A 19,414-nucleotide genomic window follows, 5' to 3' on the forward strand; every position below is an offset into this window, starting at 1 on the left:
GTTCTGAATCTATTAAGACTATGATCGGTGGGATGAGTCTCTGTGGAAAAGCTACTTAAATTAAAACAATTGGGAAAAGTACAACTCAGGAGCTCCAACTACCTTCTGAAAAAGGTCCAGGGAATGTCACCAAATCTCTGCAAATATCCTTGTTGTTGTGGCGCTGCTCAAATTAAAGTTCTGGTGGAGCCTCTAATTGCACTCGTTTGTCAAACAAAGAATCATAGTTTAATGAGTGGCTTTGAGTGGAAAGCGGTCTCATCAAAGAGATGCACGAGGGAGGAAAAAAAGGTCTTTTCAATTAAGAAGGGAAAATAGAATTAGTTTCTGGTGGTAAACTACAGAGAATAACAGTCAGGCCATCAATGGGAGGAAGGTAGGCAAAGGCTGTTTTGTCCCAGTATGGTGTTCTACATGTAATGTCTCACATTCATTCCATTCATCGTGTTAAAAGGACTGTCTCCATGACTGAATGGTGAGGAGAAATACATTTTGGGCCTTTCGAGATAAATAAAAATAGGACAAATGCTTGCGAGGAGGACCACTTCCTTCAGCTTCTAGGACGGCACCAAAAGGTATTACTATTCAGAAAGCACAAGTAAGGAGAGGAAAGTATACTGAACAAAAAATATAAACGCAACATGTAAAGTGTTGGCCCCGTGTCTCATGAGCTGAAATAAAATATCTCAGAAATGTTCCATGCACACAAAAGCTTATTTATCTAAAATGATTGGGCACAATTTTTTACATCCTTGTCAATGAGAATTTCTCCTTTGCCAAGATAATCTATCCACCTGACAGGTGTGGCGTATCAAGAAGATGGTTAAACAGCATGACCATCACACAGGTGCACCTTGTGCTGGGGACAATAAAAAGCCACTAAAATATGCAGTTTTGTCACACAACAAAATGCCACAGATGTCAATTGACTGATTTTCATATTGCAAATTACCTTTTTATATTTTGCTCAGTATACATCCTCTCCCCAATAGACCGCAAATGGAATTCAGCCTTGGTGGGAGTGGATTACCTGGTGAGAAGGACGGCCCACGTCGTGATGGACAGCGTGTTCTTCTCCCTTCACGTTAAGCCGTTTCTGCCACTTACAGAAGCTGCTCAGGCTGTTGTCAGCGTGGTGGTGATCTTCAGGTCTTCCTGCCAACCACAGGGATGTCATCGTTACGTTAGACAAGGAAACATCAGATACCTTCATGAACAGGGGAGGTTTTCCAAAGCTGTGTTGCTGATGGCATCTGATGTCATAATGACATCATTTCCTGGTTGTAAACTGCTTCTCTGGTTGTGAGACCTTTATCTGGTCCCTGTAGAGCAGTAGTCAAGTAAACACAGGTTACACACCTTTTGTGGGAAAAAGCATTGAAAGAATAGGAAGCATTACAACCAGAGTTTTCCACCAATTTTGTTTTCCCCTACATCACTGCTTTAGAGCTATTTAAAAAGATGTTGCTGTTTCTACTAGACAGCCATTCTAGAAAAAGAAATACAATTGTCCATATTATCATAGCTTTGAGCTATTGGCTCTTGATGAAGAGTTAGATTCACCTTCAGGAGTCAAAACTGCATTCAAGGTTCAAATGTGCACTTTCAAGCATGATTATGACAACCCATTAAGAACCATATTATGGCCAACCACAGACTTTACTCTGCAGGGATATAAACATCGACAGTCTAGTAGTTGACCCATAGGAGAAGTGAGCTTAAACTATATGGTTGTGTGTCAACGTATAGACACTACAGTGTCAGTGGAATATTTGAAAAAAGGAAAAACCTGTTTTCTTTTAAGTCAGTGCAAACGAATGTGTTTCGGTGACAGGCTTAGTCAGCTTTAGACAAAGGCTTTGCCTAAATGCCTCCGTTGCTCTGACCTCTGACCTGCTAAATAAATACATAAAAATTAAAAGAAAACAGGTTCTTCCTTTTTTTCAAATGTATGCCTTTGAAATCGGCACCCAAATACTTTTTTTCTACTACAAACTTTTGAGTTGATCAGGCCAATTCCCTTTTTCAAAATATAGACATGAAACAGAGACCTATAGAGCAGTTCCAGATGATTTGAATAGGGAATGGTTAGGAAACTTACCCTACATGCCCTTTCTCAGACTACATCATTCCCATTAGCCAGTAACCACGACTTCAGAGATTTGTTTCAGCACATTACACTTCCTAACACATTGTGGGAAGGGTGTAGGAACCCTATACTTCCCTACACTGGGGAGCCAGTGGTGTTCTGATGTAAAATGCTGTTTGAAGGATACATCTGAAGAACTGGCTGTGATGATGACAAGGCTGAAGGATGTAACTGAGGCCTTGGCTATGATGATGACGACAAGGCTGGAGTGGGAGGAGGATAGAGACAGTAGTCAGATGGGGCTAGCGCTATCCATCTCTCACTCTCTCGCTCTCGCTTTCCTTCTCTCGCTAATGAGCTTCTCTGTTCTTACCCCTCCACCAACAAAGTAAATCTCTAGAATGTTGCAGTGCAATAGACAATCCTTTCCCCCAAGACTAGGATATTATGGCACCACATTACAAAGATGGACAGTGAAATAGACACTGCTTCACAGTTGAATAAACAGAAAGGCACGTAGCTATGTACTGGCTCTCGCTCTCTCTTGTTCTCTATTTCTCCATTCTCTCTCCCCATCTCAATCTCTCTCATACAGAGTCGGTCATCGCCTGCAGTCAGAACTTCCTCAGATCATTACACAAACTAATGATATTATTTTATCGTTTACGGAAAATGACATTGGAACTAGTTTAGACCAATTACCAAGAGCATAACTGCTTAGTTTCAGCGACAATGCATGATCATACACTAGTTTTAACAAGAGTGGAATCTCGACGCCACGAAAGAAAGCGTAACTTTGCGACATCTTTACAATGTGCGTCACATATTCCATTTCCTCGTATGACACTGGGACTCAAGCCACTTGAATCTGTTATTGACTGGTGTTAGGATTTGTGATCAATTCATAATTAGCTATTTTTGTGTTACCTTTTTTGTTGTTGTGTTTTATATGGCTAAAATCGAATTAAAATATCTGGCTGTGGTCAGTCTGACAGTTTGTTTTAGGATAAGATTAATGGTCATTGTCATTGAGATCTGGCAGTCATTTTATGCCACAAATGAACCCTTCGTAAGTCTTTCAACACTGATTCAGTAAATCTGTCTTTAAAACGGAGCTCCAATGACAGTGGTTTACTAATGGTGTTTTGTAACGTGCAGGCCGGAGCTGTGGTTCTCTTACCTCTTCCTTCTCCAGCAGGATCAGACGAACCACTACGATGTTGATAGGGTTTCCAATGCTGGCATCATGAAACAACCCCGACACCTGAAACAGAATGGACATGATTTAGACTCAGTGGGTTGGGCCAAAAACCTGTCCTTCTCAACAAATAGGCAATCCAGTACCATTATGTTGTATTGTCTTTCCACGTGTGGTATACAGTTCATATGAGGTATATCACAGTAATTAGAAATAAAGGACTGTCTTGTCTACTGAGGAATGTTTCCTACGACACTGGAAAGGCAAGGCAGACAGTGATGATTAGTGTTACATGAGTCTGTCTGGAAAATCCCTTCAGAAACACAAAACAATGATTGATAACTTTGGTCAACTTTCTGTGTGGCGCAGTGTGGCACAGTGGTTAAGGGTGCTGTACTGCAGTGCCAGCTGTGCCACCAGAGACTCTGGGTTCATGCCCAGGCTCTGTCGTAACCAGCTGCGACCAGGAGGTCTGTGGGGCGATGCACAATCCCCCATAGCGTCGTCCGGGTTAGGGAGGGCTTGGCCGGTAGGGATATCCTTGGCTCATCGCGCACCAGCGACTCCTGTGGACGCATGACTTTCAACCTTCGTCTCTCCCGAGCCCGTATGGGAGTTGTAGCGATGAGACAAGATAGTAGCTACTAAAATAATTGGATACCACGAAATTGGGGAGAAAAAAAGGGGGTACATTTTTTTTAAAATATTTAAAATAAAAAAAATAAGAAATTAACTTTCTGTTCCCTGCTCACATTTCTCCAAAGCAACAATGTGAGGCAGAAAACAACATCCACGGGTCTCACTTCTGCAGATTACAGCATTAACATGTTCCATCTTTCCAGTTGAGGTTTAGGAGACAGATGGCCAGGTTATCTGAACTACACAATTACCTCGTTCAGGAGGGTATAATACTTCTTTTCCTTTAGGTATTTGTTAAAGCTCTACACACACACTCCTTCCCTCCCTCTCCTCATTCGTTTCATCCATCCCTTGCTCCCTCTTATCTCTCAAGCTGCTGTAGTGAATTAAGGGTTCCTTTGATTCTCTGGTAACAACAAACAACCATTGCAGTAGCAGCAGCAGCTTTCTCCCGGGCTGATTAGCAACATCTTGGAGGCAGCCGCCCACACACACACCTCAGTTTTCAGGTCACATTGTAATACACACACACGCTGGCTTTATGTTTCCAGTCCTACATTAAGTAGGGGCTCAGGAGGCTCACTGAATGGGTGCTAGGGTGCCTGGTTAAATAGAAAGTGAGAGCTCATTTTCACTAAGAACTGTTTCCCTTCTCCAGGAGGAGGAGGCAGACGCCATCAGACTAATAATGTGTTTGAGCCAAGTGCTGGTTAATGCATTTAGACTGGTTTAATCAGCCCCAACTCTTTCAGGGTTACTTATACATAAAGACTGGTTTAAATCAGCCCCAACTCTTTCAGGGTTACTTATACATAAAGACTGGTTTAAATCAGCCCCAACTCTTTCAGGGTTACTTATACATAAAGACTGGTTTAAATCAGACGTTGGTTTTAACTGGTTTAAATCAGCCCCCCCAACTACAAGACTGGTTTAAATCAGCCTGTTTAGCTCCAACCTTTCAGGGTTACTTATACATAAAGACTGGTTTAAATCAGCCCCAACTCTTTCAGGGTTACTTATACATAAAGACTGGTTTAAATCAGCCCCAACTCTTTCAGGGTTACTTTATACTTATAAAGACTGGTTTAAATCAGCCCCAACTCTTTCAGGGTTACTTATACATAAAGACTGGTTTAAATCAGCCCCAACTCTTTCAGGGTTACTTATACATAAAGACTGGTTTAAATCAGCCCCAACTCTTTCAGGGTTACTTATACATAAAGACTGGTTTAAATCAGCCCCACTCTTTCAGGGTTACTTATACATAAAGACTGGTTTAAATCAGCCCCAACTCTTTCAGGGTTACTTATACATAAAGACTGGTTTAAATCAGCCCCAACTCTTTCAGGGTTACTTATACATAAAGACTGGTTTAAATCAGCCCCAACTCTTTCAGGGTTACTTATACATAAAGACTGGTTTAAATCAGCCCCAACTCTTTCAGGGTTCTTATACATAAAGACTGGTTTTCAGCCCCAACTCTTTCATACTTATACATAAAGACTGGTTTAAATCAGCCCCAACTCTTTCAGGGTTACTTATACATAAAGCCCCAACTCTTTCAGGGTTTAAATCATCCCCAACTCTTTCAGGGTTACTTATACATAAAGACTGGTTTAAATCAGCCCCAACTCTTTCAGGGTTACTTATACATAAAGACTGGTTTAAATCAGCCCCAACTCTTTCAGGGTTACTTATACATAAAGACTGGTTTAAATCAGCCCCAACTCTTTCAGGGTTACTTATACATAAAGACTGGTTTAAATCAGCCCCAACTCTTTCAGGGTTACTTATACATAAAGACTGGTTTAAATCAGCCCCAACTCTTTCAGGGTTACTTATACATAAAGACTGGTTTAAATCAGCCCCAACTCTTTCAGGGTTACTTATACATAAAGACTGGTTTAAATCAGCCCCAACTCTTTCAGGGTTACTTATACATAAAGACTGGTTTAAATCAGCCCCAACTCTTTCAGGGTTACTTATACATAAAGACTGGTTTAAATCAGGTTACTTATACATAAAGACTGGTTTAAATCAGCCCCAACTCTTTCAGGGTTACTTATACATAAAGACTGGTTTAAATCAGCCCCAACTCTTTCAGGTTACTTATACATAAAGACTGGTTTAAATCAGCCCCAACTCTTTCAGGGTTCTTTACATAAAGACTGGTTAACTCTTTCAGGGTTACTTTTAAAGACTGGTTTAAATCAGCCCCAACTCTTTCAGGGTTACTTATACATAAAGACTGGTTTAAATCAGCCCCAACTCTTTCAGGGTTACTTATACATAAAGACTGGTTTAAATCAGCCCCAACTTTCAGGGTTACTTATACATAAAGTTTAAATCAGCCCCAACTCTTTCAGGGTTACTTATACATAAAGACTGGTTTAAATCAGCCCCAACTCTTTCAGGGTTACTTATACATAAAGACTGGTTTAAATCAGCCCCAACTCTTTCAGGGTTACTTATACATAAAGACTGGTTTAAATCAGCCCCAACTCTTTCAGGGTTACTTAGTCCTCGTTATGTTTAGAAGTCAAGGACCCAATGCTGACACCTTTCCTGTTCTGACTGTGTGATAAAATAGCGGACCCATCTGACGGAAAGAAGCAGACGTTCAAAATAGACGCGTTAAGGACGGCTTGTCTTGAAGTAATCTATCTAATGAATTGTGTGGATCATTTTGAAGCTGTTGGTAGACAACCACTTGTAGCTGTCAAAGCTAGACCTATCCAGTAAGGTGGTGTCTCACTGCAGCATAGGAACTGATGAACCTTGAACAAGCACCACACATTGTAATGACATAGACATAAAGTAGGGCTGTTCCTGGAGAGCTACCCTCCTGTAGGTTTCCACTCCAACCCTGTTCTTGGAGAGCCACCCTCCTGTAGGTTTTCACTCCAACCCTGTTCCTGGAGAGCCACCCTCCTATAGGTTTTCACTCCAACCCTGTTCCTGGAGAGCCACCCTCCTGTAGGTTTCCACTCCAACCCTGTTCCTGGAGAGCCACCCTCCTGTAGGTTTCCACTCCAACCCTGTTCCTGGAGAGCCACCCTCCTGTAGGTTTTCACTCCAACCCTGTTCCTGGAGAGCCACCCTCCTATAGGTTTTCACTCCAACCCTGTTCCTGGAGAGCCACCCTCCTATAGGTTTTCACTCCAACCGCAGCTGTAAGCTAACCAGATTCAGCTAATCAACCAGGTAATTATTAGAATCAGGTGCAGTAGATTAGGGTTGGAGTGAAAACCTACAGGACAGTAGCTCTCCAGGAACAGGGTTGGGAGTGAAACCTACAGGACAGTAGCTCTCCGGGAACAGGGTTGGTGAAAGCCTACAGGACAGTAGCTCTCCGGGAACAGGTTGAGTGAAAACCTACAGGACAGTAGCTCTCGGGAACAGGTTGGAGTGAAAACCTACAGGACAGTAACTCTCGGGGGAACAGGACAGTAGCTCTCCGGGAACAGGGTTGGAAAAACCTACAGGACAGTAGCTCTCCGGGAACAGGGTTGGAGTGAAACCCTACAGGACAGTAGCTCTCCGGGAACAGGGTTGGAGTGAAAACCTACAGGACAGTGCTCTCCGGGAACAGGGTTGGAGTGAAAACCTACAGGACAGTAGCTCTCCGGGAACAGCCCTAAAATAAAGCAGTGTATAACGCCTTAGTATGACCTTTACAACATAGATGTGTGCTCTATATAAAGGTTTTTAATGTGTTCTGATCTGTTCACAACAACACTGAGTAATATTTACCTTCTCCATTGAGTCATCATTGGTCGAAGTGATGCATTGTGGTCCTGGACCAAAGCTTTTGGATTTTACGCTTGAGAAAATGAGTTATTACCAATACTTACAGTGGTGGTCAAACGTATCAAATTATAGGCCTACATCGTCTGATTTAGGACCAAAAGTTGGTCCAGTGAACTTTACAAAGCCACACCAAACCGCAACCATATGTGGGTATTGAATAATATTGGGACTTTTGAGCTGAGCTGATATTATGAACTGAGTTTCAGTGATTTGAAAAAATTCCCCTGACATTGTTCAAATCGGGATCCCCTCCGTGGAAACATTATGAACGTACATTTAAAAAAAAATGTTTACATAGACTTTGTGTGAATGTTTTTCAAAAATGATCCTGATATTGGTCACATTGGAATCCATGACCGTCCCTTGTTGGCGTGCAAACCAACCTCTAACTCTGCAGGCAGGGCTTCGTCATAGTGACATTGCAGACAGCATATCACCAGCACAATGTATGAAGGGACTCTTTCATCATAAATGCTATTTGTCCCCGAGTCCCAGTACTTGCTCCACTGCCAAAGGCAGGGAAAGCCTTCAGTATAAAAGAGATGAAACGCATAGCTGAACAAATAGCACTGCACTGGAACTCAAATAGGCATTGTGCCTGCTGCCATGTACCCGACTGAAACAACTGGTCTATCATACTAGGTACGGTCCATCATACTAGGTATGGTCCAGACTGTTCCAAACATGAAAGGCGTTTTGAAGTGAAACTGCACACTGCCAATGTGTCTGTCGTTGTAATGCCGAGAATAAAAAGACCCGTAGTTTAGATCATCATTGAGACACATTGCTCTCTCACTAATTGCATTTCATTTCACCCAAAACACTATTATCATTTTTGGGAATATTTAAATATTCTGTCATCCTGCATGTCAATGTAGTTTGAGGACAGCATCCCACAGAAGACAGACGGACAGTATCACGTGAGAACTGTCGAAATACCATCTTTCTTCATCCTTTTAATGAGTTTCAACATGGCCGTCCTCACACTAGTCTAGTCAACACACTTAGACAATGGAAAGCTCCTGCATCTCTCTGTTTGTTTTGCTTCAGGGCAATTCCATGGTAACAGAATTAGGAAACTCTGATTTTTCACTTTAAAATGTACAGTTGTGGACAAAAGTTTTGAGAATGACAAATATTAATTTCCACAATGTTTGTTGCTTCAGTGTCTTTAGATATTTTTGTCAGATGTTACTATGGAATACTGAAGTATAATTACAAGCATTTCATAAGTGTCAAAGGCTTTTATTGACAATTACATGAGTCAATATTTGCAGTGTTGACCCTTCTTTTTCAAGACCTCTGCAATCCGCCCTGGCATGCTGTCAATTAACTTCTGGGCCACATCCTGACTGATGGCAGCCCATTCTTACAGAATCAATGCTTGGAGTTTGTCAGAATTTGTGGGTTTTTGTTTGTCCACCCGCCTCTTGAGGATTGACCACAAGTTCTCAATGGGATTAAGGTCTGGGGAGTTTCCTAGCTATGGACCCAAAATATCGGTTTTGCTCCCCGAGCCACTTAGTTATCACTTTTGCCTTATGGAAAGGTGCTCCATCATGCTGGAAAAGGCATTGTTCATCACCAAACTGTTCCTGGATGGTTGGAAGAAGTTGCTCTCGGAGGATGTGTCAGTACCATTCTTTATTCATGGGTGTGTTCTTAGGCAAAATTGTGAGTGAGCCCACTCCCTTGGCTGAGAAGCAACCCCACACATGAATAATCTCAGGATGCTTTACTGTTGGCATGACACAGGACTGATGGTAGCGCTCACCTTGTCTTCTCCGGACAAGCTTTTTTTCAGATGCCCCAAACAATCGGAAAGGGGATTCATCAGAGAAGATGACTTTACCCCAGTCCTCAGAAGTCCAATTCCTGTTCCCTTTGCAGAATATCAGTATGTCCCTGATGTTTTTCCTGGAGAGAAGTGGCTTCTTTGCTGCCCTTCTTGACACCAGGCCATCCTCCAAAAGTATTTGCCTCACTGTGGGTGCAGATGCACTCACACCTGCCTGCTGCCATTCCTGAGCAAGCTCTGTACTGGTGGTGCCCCGATCCCACAGCTGAATCAACTTTAGGAGACGGTCCTTGTGCTTGTTGGATTTTCTTGGGTGCACTGAAGCCTTCTTCACAACATTTGAACCGCTCTAATTGAAGTTCTTGATGATCCGATAAATGGTTGATTGCAATCTTACTGGCAGCAATATCTTTGCCTGTAAAGCCCTTTTTGTGTAAAGCAATGATGACGGCACGTGTTTCCTTGCAGGCAACCATTGGCTGACAGAGGAAGAACAATGATTCCAAGCACCACCCTCCTTTTGAAGCTTTCAGTCTGTTATTTGAACTCAATCAGCATGACAGAGTGATCTCCAGCCATGTCCTCGTCAACACTCACACCTGTGTTAACGAGAGAATCACTGACATGATGTCAGCTGGTCTTTTTGTGGCAGGGCTGAAATGCAGTGGAAATGTTTTTGGGGAATTCAGTTAATTTGCATGGCAAAGAGCGACTTTGCAATTAATGCAATTTATCTGATCACTTTTCATAACATTCTGGAGTATATGCAAGTTGCCATCATACAAACTGAGGCAGCAGACTTTGTTGAAAATTAATATTTGTGCCATTATCAAATGTTTTGGCCACGACTGTATACTAAACAAAAACGATTGATTTCAAAGTTTAACAAACCATAGAACTCTAAGCACAAAGACTGGCAATGTGTTTTTGTAAAATGTTCAGTGAAAATTGTTAAAAGTAGTTGTGCAGCATAAGAGTAGTTTTTTTTACTTTGAAAATCAAATGGTTTTTGTTTGGTATACAAAAGTTAAAAAGTGAAAATTCGGAGTCTCAGTGTAATTCCGTTACCGTGGAGGTGCGCTTCACTCACTGTATGATCACTACAGTCTCCCTTGACACAATAACAGGAGGCTGTGGAGTTCAAAGCAGAGGTTTGCAGGGCTGAAAACAAGACACCTGAGAGGATGTGGAGGATAATGTGTGTTTCCTCTTCTTCTTATTGTCCACTGGCTCCGGTGAAGCCAAGGCAGCTCTCTGTTATTGAAATCCCCTTTCCTGATTCACCGTCCTGTGCTAGCCCTTCTTGACAGCTGCAGCTGGAACCAACAGTTACCGTGTTTTGGAAAAAAGTTTCCTAATGCGCTCAACGGCAATAGAGCGAGGACGAGGTCAGATGACTTGGTCTGGCCTCCGTCCAGGAAGTGCTAAAAACACAAGGGTCAGTGCACAGGAAGTTGTAGTCATTTGGAAAATGAAAAAATATATAAATAAAAGAGGGATGAGGGCTACAGGAAATGGGGAAGGAGCGATACAAAGAGGGATGAGGGCTACAGGACATGGAGAAGGAGCGACAAAAGAGAGGGATGAGGGCTACAGGACATGGGGAAGGAGCGATAAAAGAGGGATGAGGGCTACAGGACATGGGGAAGGAGTGATAAAAGATGGATGAGGGCTACAGGACATGGGGAAGGAGCGATAAAAGAGAGGGATGAGAGCTACAGGACATGGGGAAGGAGCGATAAGAGGGATGAGGGCTACAGGACATGGGGAAGGAGCGATAAAGAGATGGATGAGGGCTACGGGACATGGGGAAGGATGGAGGGCTACGGGACATGGGGAAGGAGTGATACAGGACAGGGAAGGGAGGAGTGATAAAAGAGATGGATGAGGGCTACGGGAGAGATGGGAAGGAGCGATAAAAGAGATGGATGAGGGCTACAGGACATGGGGAAGGAGTGATAAAAGAGATGGATGAGGGCTACAGGATATGGGGAAGGAGATAAAAGAGATGGATGAGGGCTACAGGACATGGGGAAGGAGTGATAAAAGAGATGGATGAGGGCTACAGGATATGGGGAAGGAGTGATGGGGAATGGGGAAGGAGTGATAAAAGAGATGGATGAGGGCTACAGGACATGGGGAAGATAAAAGAGATGGATGAGGGCTACAGGAATGGGGAAGATGGATAAAAGATGGGAGGGCTACAGGACATGGGGAAGGAGTGATAAAAGAGATGATGAGGGCTACAGGACATGGGGAAGGAGTGATAAAAGAGAGGGAAGAGGGCTACAGGACATGGGGAAGGAGTGATAAAAGAGATGGATGAGGGCTGCAGGACATGGTCGAGGGAGTGATAAAAGAGATGGATGAGGGCTACAGGACATGGGGAAGGAGTGATAAAAGAGATGGATGAGGGCTACAGGACATGGGGAAGGAGTGATACAAGAGGATGAGGGCTACAGGACATGGGGAAGGAGTGATAAAAGAGATGGATGAGGGCTACAGGACATGGGGAAGGAGTGATAAAAGAGATGGATGGCTACAGGACATGGGGAAGGAGTGATAAAAGGAGGATGAGGGCTAAGGACATGGGGAAGGAGTGATAAAAGAGATGGATGAGGGCTACAGGACATGGGGAAGGAGTGATAAAAGAGAGGGAAGAGTGCTACAGGACATGGGAAGGAGTGATAAGAGATGGATGAGGGCTACAGGACATGGGGAAGGAGTGATAAAGAGGGAAGAGGGCTACAGGACATGGGGAAGGATGATAAGAGAGGGAAGGCTACAGGACATGGGGAAGGAGTGAAAAGAGATGGATGAGGGCTACAGGACATGGGGAAGGAGCGATAAAGAGAAGGAAGAGTGCTACAGGACATGGGGAAGGAGTGATAAAGAGATGGATGAGGGCTACAGGACATGGGGAAGGAGTGATAAAAGAGATGGATGAGGGCTACAGGACATGGGGAAGGAGTGATAAAAGAGATAGAAGGCTACAGGACATGGGGAAGAGCGATAAAAGAGAGGATGGGGGCTACAGGACATGGGGAAGGAGTGATAAAAGAGATGGATGAGGGCTACAGGACATGGGGAAGGAGTGATAAGAGATAGATGAGGGCTACAGGACATGGGGAAGGAGTGATAAAAGAGATGGATGGGGGCTACAGGACATGGGGAAGGAGTGATAAAAGAGATGGATGAGGGCTACAGGACATGGGGAAGGAGTGATAAAAGAGATGGATGAGGGCTACAGGATATGGGGAAGGAGGATACAAGAGATGGATGAGGGCTACAGGACATGGGGAAGGAGTGATAAAATAGATGGATGAGGGCTGCAGGACATGGGGAAGGAGTGATAAAAGAGATGGATGAGGGCTACAGGACATGGGGAAGGAGTGATAAAAGAGATGATGAGGGCTACAGGACATGGGGAAGGAGTGATAAAAGAGGGAAGAGGGCTGCAGGACATGGGGAAGGAGTGATAAAGAGATGGAAGAGGGCTGCAGGACATGGGGAAGGAGTGATAAAAGAGATGGATGAGGGCTACAGGACATGGGGAAGGAGGATAAAAGAGATGATGAGGGACAGGACATGGGGAAGGAGTGATAAAAGAGATGGAAGAGGGCTACAGGACATGGGGAAGGAGTGATAAAAAGATGGATGAGGGCTACAGGACATGGGGAAGGGGATAAAAGAGATAGATGAGGGCTACAGGACATGGGGAAGGAGGATAAAAGAGATGGATGAGGGCTACAGGACATGGGGAAGGAGCGATACAAGAGGGATGAGGGCTACAGGACATGGGGAAGGAGTGATAAAGAGATGGAAGAGGGCTACAGGACATGGGGAAGGAGTGATAAAGAGATGGGAAGAGGGCTAGAGGACATGGGGAAGGAGTGATAAAGAGAGGGATGAGGGCTAGAGGACATGGGGAAGGAGTGATAAAAGAGATGGATGAGGGCTACAGGACATGGGGAAGGAGTGATAAAGAGATGGAAGGGCTACAGGACATGGGGAAGGAGTGATAAAAGAGATGGATGAGGGCTACAGGACATGGGGAAGGAGTGATAAAAGAGATGGCTACAGGACATGGGGAAGGAGTGATAAAAGAGATGGAAGAGGGCTACAGGACATGGGGAAGGAGTGATAAGAGATGGATGAGGGCTACAGGACATGGGGAAGGAGTGATAAAGAGATGGATGAGGGCTACAGGACATGGGGAAGGAGTGATAAAAGAGATGGATGAGGGCTACAGGACATGGGGAAGGAGTGATAAAAGAGATGGATGAGGGCTACAGGACATGGGGAAGGAGTGATAAAAGAGATAGATGAGGGCTACAGGACATGGGGAAGGAGTGATAAAAAGAGGGATGGGGGCTACAGGACATGGGGAAGGAGTGATAAAAGAGATGGATGAGGGCTACAGGACATGGGGAAGGAGTGATAAAAGAGATGGATGAGGGCTACAGGACATGGGGAAGGAGTGATAAAAGAGATGGATGAGGGCTACAGGACATGGGGAAGGAGTGATAAAAGATGGATGAGGGCTACAGGACATGGGGAAGGAGTGATAAAAGAGATGGATGAGGGCTACAGGACATGGGGAAAGTGATAAAAGAGATGGAAGAGGGCTACAGGACATGGGGGAGTGATAAAAGAGAGGGAAGAGGGGCTGCAGGACATGGGGAAGGAGTGATAAAAGAGATGGATGAGGGCTACAGGACATGGGGAAGGAGTGATAAAAGAGATGATGAGGGCTACAGGACATGGGGAAGGAGTGATAAAAGAGAGGGAAGAGGGCTACAGGACATGGGGAAGGAGAGATAAAAGAGATGGATGAGGGCTACAGGACATGGGGAAGGAGTGATAAAAGAGATAGATGAGGGCTACAGGACATGGGGAAGGAGCGATATAAAAGAGATGGATGAGGGCTACAGGACATGGGGAAGGAGCGATACAAGAGGGATGAGGGCTACAGGACATGGGGAAGGAGTGATAAAGAGATGGATGAGGGCTACAGGACATGGGGAAGGAGTGATAAAAGAGAGGATGAGGGCTACAGGACATGGGGAAGGAGTGATAAAAGAGATGGATGAGGGCTACAGGACATGGGGAAAGAGTGATAAAAGAGATGGATGAGGGCTACAGGACATGGGGAAGGAGTGATAAAAGAGATAATGAGGGCTACAGGACATGGGGAAGGAGCGATAAAAGATGGATGAGGGCTACAGGACATGGGGAAGGAGTGATAAAAGAGATGGATGAGGGCTGCAGGACATGGTCGAGGAGTGATAAAAGAGATGGATGAGGGCTACAGGACATGGGGAAGGAGTGATAAAAAGAGATGGAAGAGGGCTACAGGACATGGGGAAGGAGTGATAGAGATGGATGAGGGCTACAGGACATGGGGAAGGAGTGATAAAAGAGGGATGGGGGGCTACAGGACATGGGGAAGGAGCAATAAAAGAGATGGATGAGGGCTACAGGACATGGGGAAGGAGTGATAAAAGAGATCGATGAGGGCTACAGGACATGGGGAAGGATGATAAAAGAGATGGATGAGGGCTACAGGACATGGGAAGGAGTGATAAAAGAGATGGATGAGGGCTACAGGACATGGGGAAGGACGATACAAGAGGGATGAGGGCTACAGGGGAAGGAAGAGATGGATGAGGGCTACAGGACATGGGGAAGGAGTGATAAAAGAGATGGATGAGGGCTACAGGACATGGGGAAGGAGTGATAAGGGAAGCTACAGGACATGGATGAGATGGATGACAGGACATGGGGAAGGAGTGATAAAAGAGATGGATAAAAGGGCTACAGGACATGTGATAAAAGAGATAGATGAGGGCTACAGGACAAGGATACAAGAGGGATGAGGGCTACAGGACATGGGGAAGGAGTGATAAAATAGATGGATGAAGGACATGGTCGAGGGAGTGATAAAAGAGATGGATGAGGGCTACAGGACATGGGGAAGGAGTGATAAAGAGATGGATGAGGGCTACAGGACATGGGGAAGGAGTGATAAAAGAGATGGAAGAGGGCTACAGGACATGGGGAAGGAGTGATAAAGAGATGGATGAGGGCTACAGGACATGGGGAAGGAGTGATAAAAGAGGGATGGGGGCTACAGGACATGGGGAAGGAGTGATAAAAGAGATGGATGAGGGCTACAGGACATGGGGAAGGAGTGATAAAAGATATGGATGAGGGCTACAGGACATGGGGAAGGAGTGATAAAAGAGATGGATGAGGGCTACAGGACATGGGGAAGGAGAGATAAAAGAGATAGATGAGGGCTACAGGACATGGGGAAGGAGTGATAAAAGAGATGGATGAGGGCTGCAGGACATGGGGAGGAGTGATAAAAGAGATGGATGAGGGCTACAGGACATGGGGAAAGCGATAAAAGAGATGGATGAGGGCTACAGGACATACGATAAAAGAGATGGATGAGGGGGACATGGGGAAGGTGATAAAGAGATGGATGAGGGCTACAGGACATGGGGAAGGAGTGATAAAAGAGATGGATGAGGGCTACAGGACATGGGGAAGGAGTGATAAAAGAGATGGATGAGGGCTACAGGACATGGGGAAGGAGTGATAAAAGAGAGGGAAGAGGGCTACAGGACATGGGGAAGGAGTGATAAAAGAGATGGATGAGGGCTACAGGACATGGGAAGGAGTGATAAAAGAGATAGATGAGGGCTACAGGACATGGGGAAGGACATACAGGACATGGGGAAGGAGTGATAAAAGAGATGGATGAGGGCTGCAGGACATGGTCGAGGGAGTGATAAGAGATGGATGAGGGCTACAGGACATGGGGAAGGAGTGATAAAAGAGATGGATGAGGGCTACAGGACATGGGGGAAGGAGTGATAAAAGAGAGGAAGAGGGCTACAGGACATGGGGAAGGAGTGATAAAAGAGATGGATGAGGGCTACAGGACATGGGGAAGGAGTGATAAAAGAGGGATGGGGCTACAGGACATGGGGAAGGAGTGATAAAAGAGATGGATGAGGGCTACAGGACATGGGGAAGGAGCGATAAAGAGATGGATGAGGGCTACAGGACATGGGGAAGGAGTGATAAAAGAGATGGATGAGGGGGCTACAGGACAAGAGATGGATGAGGGAAGGACATGATAAAAGAGATGGATGAGGGCTACAGGACATGGGGAAGGAGCGATAAAGAGATGGATGAGGGCTACAGGACATGGGGGCTACAGGACATGGGGAAGGAGGATAAAAGAGATGGATCAGGGCTACAGGACATGGGGAAGGAGCGAAAAGAGATGGATGAGGGCTACAGGACATGGGGAAGGAGTGATAAAAGAGATGGATGAGGGCTACAGGACATGGGGAAGGAGCGATAAAAGAGATGGATGAGGGCTACAGGACATGGGGAAGGAGAGATAAAAGAGATGGATGAGGGCTACAGGACATGGGGAAGGAGCGATAAAAGAGATGGATGAGGGCTACAGGACATGGGGAAGGAGAGATAAAAGAGATGGATGAGGGCTACAGGACATGGGGAAGGACTGATAAAAGAGATGGATGAGGGCTACAGGACATGGCGAAGGACTGATAAAAGAAATGGATGAGGGCTACAGGACATGGCGAAGGAGTGATAAAAGAGATGGATGAGGGCTACAGGACATGGGGAAGGAGTGATAAAAGAGATGGATGAGGGCTACAGGACATGGGGAAGGACTGATAAAAGAGATGGATGAGGGCTACAGGACATGGGGAAGGAGCGATAAAAGAGATGGATGAGGGCTACAGGACATGGGGAAGGAATGATAAATCCAAACATGTCACAATACTAACAGAAGAGAGATGAGGGTGAAACACATGGAAGCATCTAGCATAGGTATTGACCCAGCCAAGATGGGATGTTTTGGATGATGTTGTTGACATGGATGTTATATAATATCGCCTACATACAGTGACAACAGAATTACTGTCAAGGCTGCAGCCTACCTAAGCAAAGAAGCTAATGTGTAAATCAAGTTATTTGAAACCTAGTTCCCTAGAACTATAAGCAAGTTACTGGGATGGATTTAGAGTAGGGTCAAGAAGTTTGCACTGGAAATAAAAGAAAGGGCATTTCAGCCGACCAAAGGCTACTTCCAGCGGACACCCAGCACACTAGCCCATATTTGGTAATCAAACCCACAACTTTGGTGTTGCTGACACCCTACCAAAAGAAAATACAGTGAGACAGAGAGAGCTGGCAGACACGATGTTCATGACAGTCAGTACAGACGGCTAGCAGACACTTACGATGTTCATGACAGCCAGTACAGACGGCTAGCAGACACATACGATGTTCATGACAGCCAGTACAGACGGCTAGCAGACACTTACGATGTTCATGACAGCCAGTACAGACGGCTAGCAGACACTTACGATGTTCATGACAGCCAGTACAGACGGCTAGCAGACACTTACGATGTTCATGACAGCCAGTACAGACAGCTAGCAGACACTTACGATGTTCATGACAGTCAGTACAGACGGCTAGCAGACACAAACGATGTTCATGACAGCCAGTACAGACGGCTAGCAGACACTTACGATGTTCATGACAGCCAGTACAGACGGATAGCAGACACTTACAATGTTCATGACAGTCAGTACAGACGGCTAGCAGACACTTACGATGTTCATGACAGCCAGTACAGACGGCTAGCCGACATTTACGATGTTCATGACAGCCAGTACAGACGGCTAGCAGACACTTACGATGTTCATGACAGCCAGTACAGACGGCTAGCAGACACATACGATGTTCATGACAGTCAGTACAGACGGCTAGCAGACACAAACGATGTTCATGACAGCCAGTACAGACAGCTAGCAGACACTTACGATGTTCATGACAGCCAGTACAGATGGATAGCAGACACTTACGATGTTCATGACAGCCAGTACAGACGGCTAGCAGACACATACGATGTTCATGACAGCCAGTACAGACGGCTAGCAGACACTTACGATGTTCATGACAGCCAGTACAGACGGCTAGCAGACACAAACGATGTTCATGACAGTCAGTACAGACGGCTAGCAGACACAAACGATGTTCATGACAGTCAGTACAGACTGCTAGCAGACACTAACGATGTTCATGACAGCCAGTACAGACGGCTAGCAGACACAAACAATGTTCATGACAGTCAGTACAGACGGCTAGCAGACACTAACGATGTTCATGACAGCCAGTACAGACGGCTAGCAGACACTAACGATGTTCATGACAGTCAGTACAGACGGCTAGCAGACACAAACGATGTTCATGACAGTCAGTACAGACGGCTAGCAGACACTAACGATGTTCATGACAGTCAGTACAGACTGCTAGCAGACACTAACGATGTTCATGACAGCCAGTACAGACGGCTAGCAGACACAAACGATGTTCATGACAGCCAGTACAGACGGCTAGCAGACACTTACGATGTTCATGACAGCCAGTACGTAGCTCTCCACGCCCTTGGTGCCGTGGTACTCCACCATCTTGGAATCTGCCACCACCAGCGTTTCCACCCACTTCTCCCTGCTGATGGAACGCTGGCGTATCCTCTTCCTCCGCTGGCGTCTCTCCCAGCGCTCCCGTTGCCTCTCCACACGCTCCAACGCCGCAGCGGGATCTGAGGGCGGAGCCATGACAAATATTGTGGTTGTAGAGTTGTAGCTTTAGTATTGTGTTTAAAAATAGCATGGAATAAGTCAGACATGTTTTGTGTTATCCTTGATTGGTTTGAACTTAGTTACACCATATATTAATTAGTAAGGGATGTTTATGTAAAACATGTTATGTGTTTGATCAGGTCAGTTACATTAACTGTAGTCAATAGTGAATTTATCCA

General features: G+C 45.1%; 1 long non-coding RNA gene across 1 annotated transcript; it reads right to left on the reverse strand.

Annotated features, from left to right (window-relative positions):
* Positions 1-1,133: 1,133 nt before the first annotated feature.
* On the reverse strand, positions 1,134-19,191 carry LOC124025546. The gene is made up of 3 exons (XR_006837203.1): positions 19,002-19,191; positions 3,270-3,353; positions 1,134-1,155 (listed from the first exon to the last, which is right to left on the reverse strand). It is a non-coding gene; the product is annotated as an uncharacterized LOC124025546 (long non-coding RNA).
* Positions 19,192-19,414: the final 223 nt, after the last annotated feature.

The sequence above is a fragment of the Oncorhynchus gorbuscha genome, unplaced genomic scaffold (genome assembly GCF_021184085.1).
Source record: "Oncorhynchus gorbuscha isolate QuinsamMale2020 ecotype Even-year unplaced genomic scaffold, OgorEven_v1.0 Un_scaffold_2281, whole genome shotgun sequence".
NCBI classification, from domain to species: Eukaryota; Metazoa; Chordata; class Actinopteri; order Salmoniformes; family Salmonidae; genus Oncorhynchus; species Oncorhynchus gorbuscha.